This window comes from Salmo trutta, chromosome 16 (genome assembly GCF_901001165.1).
Source record: "Salmo trutta chromosome 16, fSalTru1.1, whole genome shotgun sequence".
NCBI lineage: Eukaryota > Metazoa > Chordata > Actinopteri > Salmoniformes > Salmonidae > Salmo > Salmo trutta.
In genome coordinates, this window is record NC_042972.1 from 11864741 (window position 1) to 11880397 (window position 15657).

The window sequence follows — 15657 nt, forward strand, 5'->3', positions numbered from 1 at the left end:
GATGAGGGGAAAAAATAATTTAATCAATTTTAGAATAAGGCTGTAACGTAACAGAATATGGAAAAAGTCAATGGGTCTAAATACTTTCCAAACTGTACATATATCTTTTTTTACACTATTTATTTTACTAGGCCAATATGTCTTTGTTGAAAATGTTTTGGCTCCAAACTGGTGGCATTTATGAAAAAAGGGGGTGAATGGTTTATATAATGCAGCAAGGCTTAATCTCACTACTCTCAACGCTCTCTCCCTCACTTTCATTTATAAATTCTCTCCATCACCACAAGGGGCTTTTCTAACCGTGCAGTGTGTTTCTGTCCTGTCAAAAAGAAGACCAATAAAAGCGTGGTGGCAGGGAGGATGAGCGTAGCTGCGCTTCAGACTATCCGCCGCCGTTGCTGCTGCTGCTGCTGCTGCTGCTGCTCATAGAGGATCATACCTTTTGGAAAAACTGCAAGTCGGATAGACAAGACCAGTCTCTCCAACTTGCTAACCGAGTCTTTGACATTCTCCCACGTAAAAAGGTACGAGCATATTGTTTAGTCTACTTTTGCATTTATTTGGACATGTATAAACCGGCTGTATGAGCGACTTCTTTCCGCGCTCGTTTCCCTCTTCAGTATCGTAGTTCAAGGGAAATGAGAGGAACTAGAATTGAAAACTGGAGAGTTTTGTATGGCAACCGACGGGAGAATGCCTTGCCAGTTTTCATGGATATGCTCTCATTAGTGATGGGCGATTAACGATGCAATTAGGCTAAATCGAAGATCGAACTTGTTGCCATTTTGCATCACTACACTGATGAAGGCGGATAGATATCTCAAGTGAAAGAACTATTGACCGTACGTAATGTTCTGTCCATCTCGTGCATTATGGAAATCATCGGTTCACAGTGAACTTGTTTGCAGCTTGTTTTAAATCTAATTATGTCAGAAGATATTTTAAATGATCTGAATAAAAAAAAGGCACAATGGGTTGCGCAATATGTGTATTTGGTCTGGAGGTCTATGATTGGTCACTGAGTTCAGGGAATGAAAGTCTAATAAATAAAATAAAAACTTAAAATGCCAGGCTACTTAAGGAATTGAGGTAGGCTATTGAAAACACATCACTCTAGTATAGTAGCCGAGTCTTGCAGTAGCCTATGCGATTAGATTATTGAATAGATTGATACTATTTTGTCTGCAAACCCAATGTAATCGATGCAGATGGACTCAATGGGACACGCACTGCACATTTGTTTATTTGCGCAACGATAAGTAAGGGGAGAGAACGAAATAAAACACTGTATGGAGCGACTGTCAGTTCACTGTATATGGGATATTCTTTAGAAATTATAATGAATTGGCATTGTTGGGGGGGGGGGGGGGAGTTTCACACATTCTGAAAACGACTGGAGTTGACACTTGATGCGCAGACTCCTGTGTGCATGGAAGTTGGACGTGTGCGCTAGGCTGAATATTGCATGTCCATATCAAGGCTACCTGTCAAAACGGCATATTCACTTCACGTTTAAGGCTCAATTAGTTGTTAATAATAATACTAATAATAATATTTTGGTATTTATTATTATCATCATCAATATACCTCCAGTTATAATGTGATGGAACATTTTATGTCTAAAACAGCACATCTCCAGTTATTTGCCTTCTGGGGTTCTTTGTTGGAAATTTCACCCAAAACAGTGACACCAATTTTTATTAGTTAAGTTGTATCGTATGGCTTACCGTGTGGGTCTTCTATAGCATACATTAGATGAGGTTTTATGTAGGCCTATTCAGTCATACCTTTCTTTATACATTCATATTACATTTTTGCCTTTCTTTTGCCAAGTGTATGTTATGCCAAACGTATGCTGTATAACTCCAGATAGTTAGAAATCAGTAAGTCAGTGATTGAATCCATTGATAATCTGTATTCCATTGTTCCATGAATGTGCTTGCATATCCTTCAGAAAGTACTGCATTCTAAGGAGAGGTCTGGGCTCAACCCCTCTAGAGTTGGTCATTCAGACTGATGATGGTTTTAACCCAAATTGCAATGTTTTGCATTTTCCGTAGATGACAAAGATGTGTCCACAAACTAATAGTTTAGATTTTTTTTTTTTAGTAGTTTTTAATTTAAAAAAATTAAAACAATGTTTTATTTGCGGTTTATCTACGTCTACAGGTGTAGGATCTTAATTTAACCTATATTGTCACAGCAAAATGATCCTGCAGCAACAGGATTTGAACATTTAGTCCATAATGTTTCTTGATCAGTGGTTAGGCTATTAGCTGGCCAAAAGTAGGCTACATGAGAAGTGCAATACTGTTAATATAGACCAGAATGAATACAGCCTACTACCAAGGGGGAGGAGCAGAATAAAATACTGTCTACTCCCAATAAATCTGATTTGTGACCAGGGGGTTAGCTAGCCTGTGTACGTTTTACACCTGGTTATTACTGTCTGACCTTGCTGGAGGTCAGAAGTGTCCAGGTTGAATTTTTGGGAGGTTGCTAGTTCTCACTACTAGGCTAGAATCTAATAGGTTGGGGAAACCGAGCGAGAGGGGAGGGCCTCTTTCTTTCACCATACAATCAATGAGTGTAATTATCCAATTAGGATGCTGATCCACAACAAGAATTAGCAGACTCTGAAAGCCACTAGGGATTGCCCTTGAACCCATATTGACCTAGGTGGCGCATCGGTTTTAGACCTTCACCACGGTAACACTATAGGACGATGGTGGAACATTTGTGTCTATATTAGAGCCATGGGCTCCCAATTCATAGACAAATTAATGTTGTCTATGACATCTATTAAACCTGGTTATGCTCATATTTAACCAATAAGGTACATTATAAGACATTATAAACAGACATTATAAACTGGGTGCATCGAGCCCTGAATGCTGATTGGCTTACAGCTGTGGTATATTTAAGCAATAAGGTACGAGGGGGTCTGGTGTATGGCCTATATACCACAGCTAAGGACTGTTCTTACGCATGATGCAACACGGACTGCTAGGACACAGTCCTTAGTCGTGGTATATTGGCCATATATCACAAACCCGAGGTGCCTTATTGCTATTATAAACTGGTTACCAACATAATTAGAGTAGTAAAAATAAATGTTTTGTCATACCCATGGCATACTGTCTGATATACCACGACTTTTAGCCAATCAGCATTCAGCACTCGAACCACCCAGTTTATAATTAAGCAATAAGGCACGAGGGGTGTGGTATATGGCTAATATACCACGACTAAGGGATTTTCGCAACGTGGAGTGCCTGGATACAGCCCTTAGCCGTGGTATATTGGCCATATACCACAAACCCCAGAGGTACCTTATTGCTATTATAAACTGTATACAAATGTAAATAGAGCATTAAAAACAAATGTTTTGCCATACCCATGGTATACGGACTGATATACCACGGCTGTCAGCCAATCAGCATTCAGGACTCAAACCACTCAGTTTATAATCTCATATAGACCAGGTCTGTTGTAAGCAGTATGCACATTACAGGGTTTATGCGTTAGTAACCCAGATCTCCCAACTGAATACGTTATGGATTTATGGTGATATGTGTACCTCCACTGAATGCATATCTGGGGGCTCTCGGGGCAGCCTCTTAGCCGATTCTAGGTTCCCCCCAACCCTCAGATAAATCGTTACCATGAAGTAGTCCACCGTTTTGGGTCATTGATTACTGTTTACCGACCCTGGGTATAAACCTCAGCCGAGGGAGGAGGGGGAGATGGATGGAAGGAAGGGGTTGTAAAGATGACAAATAGGGCTTACAAATGAGAGAGGTTTTTATGAATCCTATGACTATTAGGCTGTTTAATTGATCTGGGCTCCGTGTGTTCCTTAGTTCATCTGCAGTGCTCCACTCTGCTCCACACCTGTTCCTGTGTCTTTGGCCCGGGACCAGGGGGTGGGTGGGTGGCTCATTCACGCTCTCCGGGTTACAGTCGAACACCTGCTGCCCCAGGAACCAGGCTCGTCTGCCAGGACGTTGTGGTGACTATCGCTTCTGGGTTGTTTGGCGGAAACTGACACAGATGGGGTGTGACTAAAAGGGACGTGACTGACATGCCAACAAATAACCCTGAACCTTAACGTAACGTAACCATAACCTTTTAGCCAAATCCCTATAGCCCACCAGGCCTCTAGGTACTTGATCTAGAAGGATTGGATAGGCAAAACAATATGGTGGAGACAATGTATTTTAGCCCTAGCAAATCGAAGACCAAAATGGAGCTACATTATTACTAGCTTGCTTATTTCTATCCAATACTTTAAAATCTACATAAGTGCTTTGGGTGTAGTGGTGAGGGGTCGATTTGAAATTGGGCAATAGTCTATTTCAATGGCATTTACTGTGTTCCAAGATGGTTTAATAACTTTTCAATGTTATTTTATTTACTGTGGATAGAAGATGGTTTAAGATCTGTTCTCATCTGGTGTTGCCTAAAGGACTTGGCAACACAGAGGCAGACTGAAAGTGATCCTTAACAATGAGTGTCCCTAAAATGAGATTTGGTGATGGGACTGTATTTCTTTAAATCAACATTTTCAAGTCTGTCCTATTTATATATATATATATATTATTATTATTATTATTATTATTATTTTTACATTTATTTAAGCTCCATTGACATATAAACAAATAAAACACATAATTGGTCATACTCAATTTACATTGATATCCCCCATAGTTTTTACAATGTGCTGAATTTTCAGTCATAACATAATTGTAATGTAGGAATGTAATGGTGCAAACGTAAAATTCACTTTGTAGCATTTAGACCGTTTTACCAAGATTCTGTGAATCTCTTTGAAGTGCCTTGGCATTCGGCCAATGCTCGTAAGTGCTATATTGATGTTGAAAGCATCAACAAAATAACATGATTTTGCGTTTTTTTTGTAATAGTAGGATGCCATGAATTTCCAATGATTATCACCAGGCTCACTGTTTCCTTGGAAATTTAGCTTTTGTGGAGGACATTTGGCCTTTGTCACAGAGCAAAATACTGAAAATTGATGATTTGCTTGTCTCACTTTACTGGTATTTCCATCTGTAACTGTTAATGATAAAGGAGGCCCAGGATAAAGGTGATTTCCGATATCTAGGTGTCATAAAAAGGGACTATATGGTAAATAGCAGCTTCTACATCTGCATTGCTTGCTGTTTAGGGTTTTAGGCTGAGTTCCTGTATAGCACTTTGTGACATCTGCTGATGTAAAAAGGGCTTTATAAATACATTTGATATATGTTCGATATGAATAGCCTATCTATTTTCAGGTTAGGTAAATAAATCAAAAGTCTGTTAGCTTTACTGACGAAAGTAATCACAAGTTCCACTGATTTATTTGTGTCCTACTGTCTGGATTCAGGCACATAAAAATCATTCCCTAAATATTGTGAGTTTACACCAAATAATGCTCAGTGATGGTACACATTTTGTAAAATTAATAAACTGCAACACACTTCCTAGAGCCATGTATTGATTAGAGAGTCCCACTGCCCATGCAAATCACATGTTTGCTAGCTGTTACCAGTGGTAGTAGGGTAGTTTTATAAGATAGAAAAGCCCTTACCCCCTATACGCCCCCTGGGACAAAACTGCCCAAAGTTTCACATTTGAAGCTTCTGAATAATGCATTAGTGGCACTATCTGGGATGGTAGTGGTGCGTTCATAGTTCCACCTGGTACACACACACAGTCTCCCCCTCTCCACACACACGCTGCTACCACCCCCACACTATCTCCCCCTCTCCGTACACACGTACATCCATAAGTTCCTTTGGAAATTGGTAAAGTGGCTAGATAAAGTAGGAGGCCTGCTGTTAGGCTGGTAATCCTCTGGTACTAAGGCCAGAGCCTTGTGCCTATGCTAGCCTAGTGCTGTGAGAGTCACGGCTGCCTTGGCCTCTGTTTACCTCTGGAGACTGCTGGCCAAATAATCGCCTCCAGCTCCAACTCCAGTGCTCTCTGGCCTGACCGCTACAGCACTGCTTGTGACGCAGATGCAGCAGAAAGTCTGAATAGCATTACCATATTTCTGAGTTTTTAGAGGCATAGACAGGATTCATGGTGTGTGCACTGTGTGGTAAAGAAGAAGATGGAGATGGACTCCTGAAGTTTCTAAGATATAACAAATAAAATAAAAAACCTTGCGAGAATTGCTGGGGGTGTCTCAGCCTAGAACGCTACACACCAGAACCTGGATCTCATGGTGTTTCTTCTTGTCTAGCTTGGTACCTTTCTTCAGCAAGGCAATGCATTTCTCCTTCTGAGTCTATAATATCATGAATTTACCTGATCGTTCCTGCTGACCGTAAGGGCATCCTACTCTTATCGCAGATTACAGGCAAGAATCGATCAATGCCCAACTAACAGACTCCATCACCACCTAAAGATGGCAAGTCAATAGTGCTGTGCAGTTCGCAAACGATTTGTTCTTTTTGAATGACTTGAGAGTCATTATTTGTTTTTTAGAGTGACTCATTCATTTTAGTCGTTTGTTTGACTTGCTGGCCGCAATGAATTCTTCAGCAGGATTGAATATGCGCTCCTCGGGCTCAGCTGCTCCAGAGACGTGCTCCGACCAACAGTCTATCATGTGCGTTAGGGCTGGGAGATATACTGTATTTTACTATATACCGATATTGATGCATGAACCGGTTTGAGTTTTTTTTATAGTTAAATCCTCTACTTGTCATCCCTCTCCGCTCTCTCTCTCCATGCCACTTTCCACACAGACCTGGCACTGCCCCCTGTCACTGAAGGAGTGAGCACATTTGTTGCTCAACCAATAGACACTTGCGTTCAGTCTACATGGTCATGCAACAATGTTGTTAACGATGCTGTTTCCGCTTTGCTTCTATTATAAATCCATAAGCGTTCTTATATCTGCAAACAGCTAGTTTGTCTTTTCTTAGCAAGTTGTGGCTAAATCATGTTAGCTGCTAATCGCTAGTTAGCTGTCTAGCTAGCTAAAATATGTACGGAGTCAGAGCAAACGTAGCTACCAGTGAGGGTGTAGGCTTAAATCAGCATGTTTGTACAACAGTATCTTCTAAATCAAAGAGGAATAGGCGAAGCATGAATATGTTGGCTACATGAGGTAGCAAAGAGAAAACATTTAATGTAGCAAAAGACTAGGGTCCCGTAGGAAACACTGACCAACACTTTGGTTCCTAACCTGTCAAAATCACTCATCCTTGGCATTTTAATTTGTTGTCATGTCAAACATCACTGTATTCAAAAGGCAGCCACACATCTGAGCTATCTTTGTTGCAGGTGCATGGTAACAGTTTAATAAGATGAGAAAAAAGAAGAAACCTGCACACTGCTTTTGCTAGTATCAAGACTCTTTCTTAAGCTTTATATATCGGCCTCAAAGATTTGACGAAGGCCTTGAGGCCGATACGTAAAGCTTAATAAAGAGCAGCGATACTAGCAAGAGCAGTGTGCGGGTTTCTTATTTTTTCTCATCTTAAAAAACACTACTTAAACTGCCCACTATTATATTCTAACTATAGAATTAGAGTAAGCATTCTATTTCCACAATTCCAACAGTTTACCCAAGTGTTTTGATCTAAATCACAAGTCGAATTGCAATTGCAATATTTGATTGACCATATCATGCAGCCCTACGTGGTCGTGTGGAAATAATATCAAATGAGTGCAGGACATGCAGAAATATATGAAAATATATACTTTATTTTTTTCTTAATTTAATTGGACAGTATAAAACAGTCAATGTAGAAAGACCCATTGAAATAACTTAGAATGTATGTGTTGCCACCACTACTCCTTAAGCAAATTTAGAACTTTTATTATTAAAAAACATAAAATACTGTCATACTGTCAAAAGTTGAAAAAATACCGTGCTATCATATTTTGGCCATATCGCCCAGCCCTAATGTGCGTGCAGAAAAATATCACTCTGCAGGCAGCATAGAGAATAAAAATACATGTTCGCATGGTGCAAGAATAAATGCAATTTATAAATGCAAGGATGCGTGCTCAGCCCCCTCCTGTACTCCCTGTTCACCCATGACTGCGTGCCCATGCACGCCTCCAACTCAATCATCAAGTTTGCAGACGACAAAACAGTTGTGGGCTTGATTACCAACAACGATGAGACAGCCTACAGGGAGGAGGTGAGGGCACTCTGAGTGTGGCGTCAGGAAAACAACCTCTCACTCAACGTCAACAAAACAAAGGAGATGCTCGTGGATGTCAGGAAACAGCAGAGGGAGCACCCCTCTATCCAAATTGACGTGACAGCAGTGGAGAAGGTGTAAAGTTTTAAGTTCCTCGGCGTACACATCACGGACAAACTGAAATGGTCCACCCACACAGACAGTGTGGTGAAGAAGGCGCAACAGTGCCTCTTCAACCTCAGGAGGCTGAAGAAATGTGTCAACTAAAACCCTCACAAACCTTTACAGGTGCACAATTGAGAGCATCCCGCCGGGCTGTATCACCGCCTGGTACGGCAACTGCACCGCCCTCAACCGCAAGGCTCTCCAGAGGGTAAGGAGGTCTGTACAACGCATCACCGGGGGCAAACTATCTGCCCTCCAGGACACCTACAGCACCCGATGTCAAGGCCAAAAAGATCATCAAGGACAACAACCACCCGAGCCACTGCCTGTTCACCCCGCTAACATCCAGAAGGCGAGGTCAGTACAGGTGCATCAAAGCTGGGACCGGGAGACTGAAAAACAGCTTCTATCTCAAGGCCATCAGACTGTTTAACAGCCATCACTAACACAGAGAGTCTGCTGCCTACATACAGACTTGAAGTCATTGGCCACTTTAATAAAAGGATCATTAATCACTTTAAATAATTCCACTTTAATAATGTTTACATGTCTTACATTACTCATCTCATATGTATATACTGTATTTCATACCATCCAGTGCATCTTGCCTATGCCGCTCTGTCATCGCTCATCCATATATTTATATGTACATATTATTCCATCCCTTTAGATTTCTGTGTATTAGGTAGTTGTTGTGGAATTGTTAGATTACTTGTTAGATATTACTGCACTGTCGGAACTAGAAGCACAAGCATTTCGCTACACTCGCATTAACATCTGCTAACCATGTGTATGTGACCAATAACAATTGATTTGATTAGATTATTGAATGTAATCGATGGACAGTGCTTTGTAGAACCAAAACATACCTAAACATTCTGAAACTTTCAAAACATACCTAAACATTGGGGGATGCTGCAGTTTGCGAACAATATTATGCTAATCTCTCCCTCGCGGCAGTCATGAATTACGCCAAGAGTCGTTCACAATCTGGTCCGGTTGCTTCTGCAACTAAGAGATTGGCAACTAGACCTTGGTTCAAATGAACAATATATCTTATTTGAATGTTTAGCAATCACAAAATAACATTATTTGAAGCACACTTTTATAAGTCTCAGTTACAATACACAGCTCCAATAAGCCCCCTATGGTGAACGACATGAGGCTTGTAGAATATTTTTTTTTTGTCCTTCTTCTCCGGTAGGGTGCTCTGGACATTACTGAATTAAATGAAGGAAATTGGTTGAGATATTCGTTCTTTTGACTGAATGAGTTGAAAAGATCTGAGTCAGTAAAAAGAGCTGAACTTCCCATCACACGGATAACAGATAGTATTGGTCGACCGCTCACACGGATAACAGATAGTATTGGTCGACCGCTCACACGGATAACAGATAGTATTGGTCGACCGCTCACACGGATAACAGATAGTATTGGTCGACCGCTCACACGGATAACAGATAGTATTGGTCGACCGCTCACACGCATAACAGATAGTATTGGTCGACCGCTCACACGGATAACAGATAGTATTGGTCGACCGCTCACACGGATAACAGATAGTATTGGTCGACCGCTCACACGGATAACAGATAGTATTGGTCGACCGCTCACACGGATAACAGATAGTATTGGTCGACCGCTCACACGGATAACAGATAGTATTGGTCGACCGCTCACACGGATAACAGATAGTATTGGTCGACCGCTCACATGGATAACAGATAGTATTGGTCGACCGCTCACATGGATAACAGATAGTATTGGTCGACCGCTCACATGGATAACAGATAGTATTGGTCGACCGCTCACACGGATAACAGATAGTATTGGTCGACCGCTCACACGGATAACAGATAGTATTGAATCATTACTCATCATTTTTATTTGTAATCAACCTTTTATTTTGCTTGCCATTTTTTTGTTTGGGGGTTACAGGTACAATATTCAAACTCATATCAATTCATATTCAGTTCTCAACATATTTTTTGGTTCCATATTTTTAAATGTATATTATTGTAGTACATGTGGGCTGCCAATCTAAAGAAAAACATACAAAATTGAAACCATCATATCACATGATAATAGTATTTGTATTTAAAGGGCCACATTTTGGGACGTATAAATGAATATGTACAGTAACCATTGATTCTTGAAGAATATAACTTATAAATGCCTCACGAACTCAGTGTAACTGTCCTACCCCATCAGAAGCCAAATATACACTTGTTTTGTAAACAAACACAGCTTCAAAAACACGGTTAAAACTATCATTTTGATATCATGGATGTCAGTCCTTGTATCCATAGCACTCTCTCTATGAATTTGAGTGGTTACATTGCTCAAGCCCCATCCCTCAGCTTTTTACTGAAACAGGGGCAGGGAGGATCTTTGCTATTGTTTCTACTGCTGACTGCCACTTTAAAGAAAACATCCCTTTCCCCATCCAACCACCCGCATCCCTCATCCAAATGATTACTCATCCCTCATCTCAATTGAGGGATTTCGGGAGTACTAGCCAATTGATTGCGTCTATAAAGTAACAACATTGCACTGTGCAATGTTGAAGTCCTGTGCGGTTGACCAACTCGACAGATACGGTGATTTTGTTTTCAGCTTTCAGGCTAGAAATTGTCTCTTGTACAGCTTTACTGTATACTGTAGATCAGCTGTTTAGACAGCCCCTGTGGTCGTCTCTGTTTCTGTCTCTCTTTCACTTTCTCTTTCCCCGTTTCCCTCCATCTCTTTCTGTCTCTAAAAGAGTTTTCTTTGTCTCCTGCAACATTTGCCCTGCCCAGGGTCTGGCCAGCTCTGACCATCGTTAAGCTGTCATATATAGACATGGTCTTGACATATGGAGGCTTAGACTACAGCACAATGTGTGCCTTGGGGTGAGGACTTCTGCTCTGGACTCAATATCAGAAATCTTTTGGAAAAGAAAGCACAGCTTGTGATACTGTGGCCAATGTTTTTTCAACTCACAGCAGACAGACATTCAGTGTTACCTCAAGGTCTTACAACCTGACAATAAGATTTTCTCAGTGTTACCTCAAGGTCTTACAACCTGACAATAAGATTTTCTCAGTGTTACCTCAAGGTCTTACAACCTGACAATAAGATTTTCTCAGTGTTACCTCAAGGTCTTACAACCTGACAATAAGATTTTCTCAGTGTTACCTCAAGGTCTTACAACCTGACAATACGATTTTCTCAGTGTTACCTCAAGGTCTTACAACCTGACAATAAGATTTTCTCAGTGTTACCTCAATGTCTTACAACCTGACAATACGATTTTCTCAGTGTTACCTCAAGGTCTTACAACCTGACAATAAAATTTTCTCAGTGTTACCTCAAGGTCTTACAACCTGACAATACGATTTTCTCAGTGTTACCTCAAGGTCTTACAACCTGACAATACGATTTTCTCAGTGTTACCTCAAGGTCTTACAACCTGACAATACGATTTTCTCAGTGTTACCTCAAGGTCTTACAACCTGACAATAAGATTTTCTCAGTGTTACCTCAAGGTCTTACAACCTGACAATAAGATTTTCTCAGTGTTACCTCAAGGTCTTACAACCTGACAATAAGATTTTCTCAGTGTTACCTCAAGGTCTTACAACCTGACAATAAGATTTTCTCAGTGTTACCTCAAGGTCTTACAACCTGACAATAAGATTTTCTCAGTGTTACCTCAAGGTCTTACAACCTGACAATACGATTTTCTCAGTGTTACCTCAAGGTCTTACAACCTGACAATAAGATTTTCTCAGTGTTACCTCAATGTCTTACAACCTGACAATACGATTTTCTCAGTGTTACCTCAAGGTCTTACAACCTGACAATACGATTTTCTCAGTGTTACCTCAAGGTCTTACAACCTGACAATAAGATTTTCTCAGTGTTACCTCAAGGTCTTACAACCTGACAATACGATTTTCTCAGTGTTACCTCAAGGTCTTACAACCTGACAATAAGATTTTCTCAGTGTTACCTCAAGGTCTTACAACCTGACAATAAGATTTTCTCAGTGTTACCTCAAGGTCTTACAACCTGACAATACGATTTTCTCAGTGTTACCTCAAGGTCTTACAACCTGACAATACGATTTTCTCAGTGTTCTCAGGCGACACTTTCTTTTAAAATTAAAACAATGCCAAGTGTAGGTGCATAACAATGTGCTATCAATGAGGATTTTATAAAACAAAATAACAAATGGATTTCCACTGTATGTGTCGTGATGTGCTACAAGTTATGATAACAACAGGAGAGAAAGAGAGCAATCTCTATTGAAATAGAATTAAAAAATGTCTAATCAAGATGGGCAGCACAGGAATTTGCTCACTTCAATATTAGATGGTCACAGGTATTATATTTACAGTAGCTCATGCACTAATATAAAAACGCTGTGTGTGGGTGGGTACGAGAGATAGAAAGAGACGCTGTGTGTGTGTGTGTGTGCGAAAAATGGAGAGAGAGTGTATGTTTTATTTATTTTCCCTTTTGTACTTGAACTATTTGCACATAATTTACACAACACTGTATATAGACATAATATGACATTTGAAATGTCTTTATTCTTTTAACTGTGTAATGTTTACTGTCAATTGTTTTATAATTTATTTCACTTTTGTTTATTATCTATTTCACTTGCTTTGGCAATGTAAACATGTTTCCCATGCCAATAAAGCCCCTTAAATTGAATGAAAATTGAGTGTGTGTGTGTTTCTCTCCCCACTCGCTGTGGTCAGCCACAGTGTGGGGAGAAAGAGGAGGCTGAATTAGACTGGGCCATTGTGCGTGGGACCGAGCGCAGAGTGCTTCTGTTCTGGATATCTGGAAGGCAGCTAAGTAAACTAGATCATCTGAGTGACAGTGAACAAGGTTAGGAAGCATCTCAGAGCAACGTAGCTTTGAAAAGGCCTGCCTCTGGTGGGCTGCGGATATTCTCTCCATACTGAGAGAGGTGTTGACTAGACCTGCCTCCCAAATGATACCTTACTACCTAATATAGGGCACTACTTTTGACCAGAGTCATATGGGCCCTGGTCAAAAGTAGTGCACTACACCTGGAATAGGGTGCAAAATGTGGGACGCACACTAGGTGGGTGTGAAGGAGATTGCGGCCAAATTTCAAACATTTTAACAGAGACGTTTACTTCCTTGCTTCCTATCTGCAGCTAGGCTTGCATCATGACCAAGATGATGTTGTCTTATCGTGGGGTGTTAATGTGTGTTGTAGTAAATCATTGTGTAGTTATGCACGATTATGGTATTGTTAATGGTATTTCTGTGTACATGCATGATAATATGTGGGTGTGTTTTGAGTTTATGCTTAAGCACCCTATTGCTAATGTAAGCATGCATTTATATGCATCCCGTGTTTCACATTTTGTGTGTATGTGTGCGCGTCAGCATTTCTGTGTTCACTGCTGAATCTGCCATATCTGTGTAAAGAAGTTATGATATGACAATGGCACATCTGTTTTTAATGGTGCACAGCCACATGCACACATGAATTTAATCTGGGGACACGTTGGGATTTGTTCTGATGATGCATATCTTTGGGAGATTAAGCCCTCTGCCTGGATTTACAGAGTTTTCTGTCATTCTGCGTGCGCTTCTTTGTTTCTGCAGCATAATGGGCTTTGTAAGTTAATACCCATGAGACACAACACTACTGAGCTGGGATTGTGATATGTCCCAGTTCGAAGTCGCTTCCACTCTGATTGGAACACACAGAACGAGTGGATTTGGCAGAGACATTAATCGCTGCGGTCCTCCTTTCTTTTCTATATTTCCTCTTCTCTTTTTGAGTTTTCACTCAGAGTGATGCCATTCTGATAAGGATCGATTTGCATAGTCAACATTGGCTTCTACTGATGGGGTTCTGGTTGACTGATGTAGTCGAGGTCAGACAGTCGGCTTCTAGTGATGGGGGTTCTGGTTCACTGATGAAGTCGAGGTCAGTCAGTTGGCTTCTAGTGATGGGGTTCTGGTTGACTGATGAAGTCGAGGTCAGTCAGTCGGCTTCTAGTGATGGGGTTCTGGTTGACTGATGAAGTCGAGGTCAGACAGTTGGCTTCTAGTGATGGGGTTCTGGTTGACTGATGTAGTCGAGGTCAGACAGTCGGCTTCTAGTGATGGGGTTCTGGTTGACTGATGAAGTCGAGGTCAGTCAGTCGGCTTCTAGTGATGGGGTTCTGGTTGACTGATGAAGTCGAGGTCAGACAGTCGGCTTCTAGTGATGGGGTTCTGGTTGATTGATGAAGTCGAGGTCAGACAGTCGGCTTCTAGTGATGGGGTTCTGGTTGACTGATGTAGTCGAGGTCAGACAGTCGGCTTCTAGTGATGGGGTTCTGGTTGACTGATGTAGTCGAGGTCAGACAGTCGGCTTCTAGTGATGGGGTTCTGGTTGACTGATGAAGTCGAGGTCAGTCAGTCGGCTTCTAGTGATGGGGTTCTGGTTGACTGATGTAGTCGAGGTCAGACAGTCGGCTTCTAGTGATGGGGTTCTGGTTGACTGATGAAGTCGAGGTCAGACAGTCGGCTTCTAGTGATGGGGTTCTGGTTCACTGATGAAGTCGAGGTCAGTCAGTTGGCTTCTAGTGATGGGGTTCTGGTTGACTGATGTAGTCGAGGTCAGACAGTCGGCTTCTAGTGATGGGGTTCTGGTTGACTGATGTAGTCGAGGTCAGACAGTCGGCTTCTAGTGATGGGGTTCTGGTTGACTGATGTAGTCGAGGTCAGACAGTCGGCTTCTAGTGATGGGGTTCTGGTTGACTGATGTAGTCGAGGTCAGACAGTCGGCTTCTAGTGATGGGGTTCTGGTTCACTGATGAAGTCGAGGTCAGACAGTCGGCTTCTAGTGATGGGGTTCTGGTTCACTGATGAAGTCGAGGTCAGACAGTCGGCTTCTAGTGATGGGGTTCTGGTTGACTGATGTAGTCGAGGTCAGACAGTCGGCTTCTAGTGATGGGGTTCTGGTTGACTGATGTAGTCGAGGTCAGACAGTCGGCTTCTAGTGATGGGGTTCTGGTTGACTGATGTAGTCGAGGTCAGACAGTTGGCTTCTAGTGATGGGGTTCTGGTTGACTGATGAAGTCGAGGTCAGTCAGTTGACTTCTAGTGATGGGATTCTGGTTGACTAATGATGAAGTTGGACAGTAGTATACATGGGCTCCGGGGCCCATGGGGCTCTCGTCAAAAGTAGTTTACTGTATTGTATAGGGAAAAGGGTGCCATTTTGGGACTTAATGTCAAATCCATATAGTGGGGACACCTAGTCAGTTGTACAACTGAATGCATACTATTGAAATGTGTC

At 41.4% G+C, this 15657-nt stretch overlaps 1 protein-coding gene across 1 annotated transcript in view; it reads left to right on the top strand.

The window, feature by feature from the left end:
• The first annotated feature begins 413 nt into the window (after positions 1-413).
• Positions 414-15657, top strand: part of cdh22 (cadherin 22) — a 260866-nt gene continuing 245622 nt past the window's right edge. Inside the window, exon 1 of the mRNA XM_029693024.1 lies at positions 414-524. The gene's annotated coding sequence lies outside the window, so the exon portion shown is untranslated. The remainder of the gene's footprint in view (positions 525-15657) is intronic.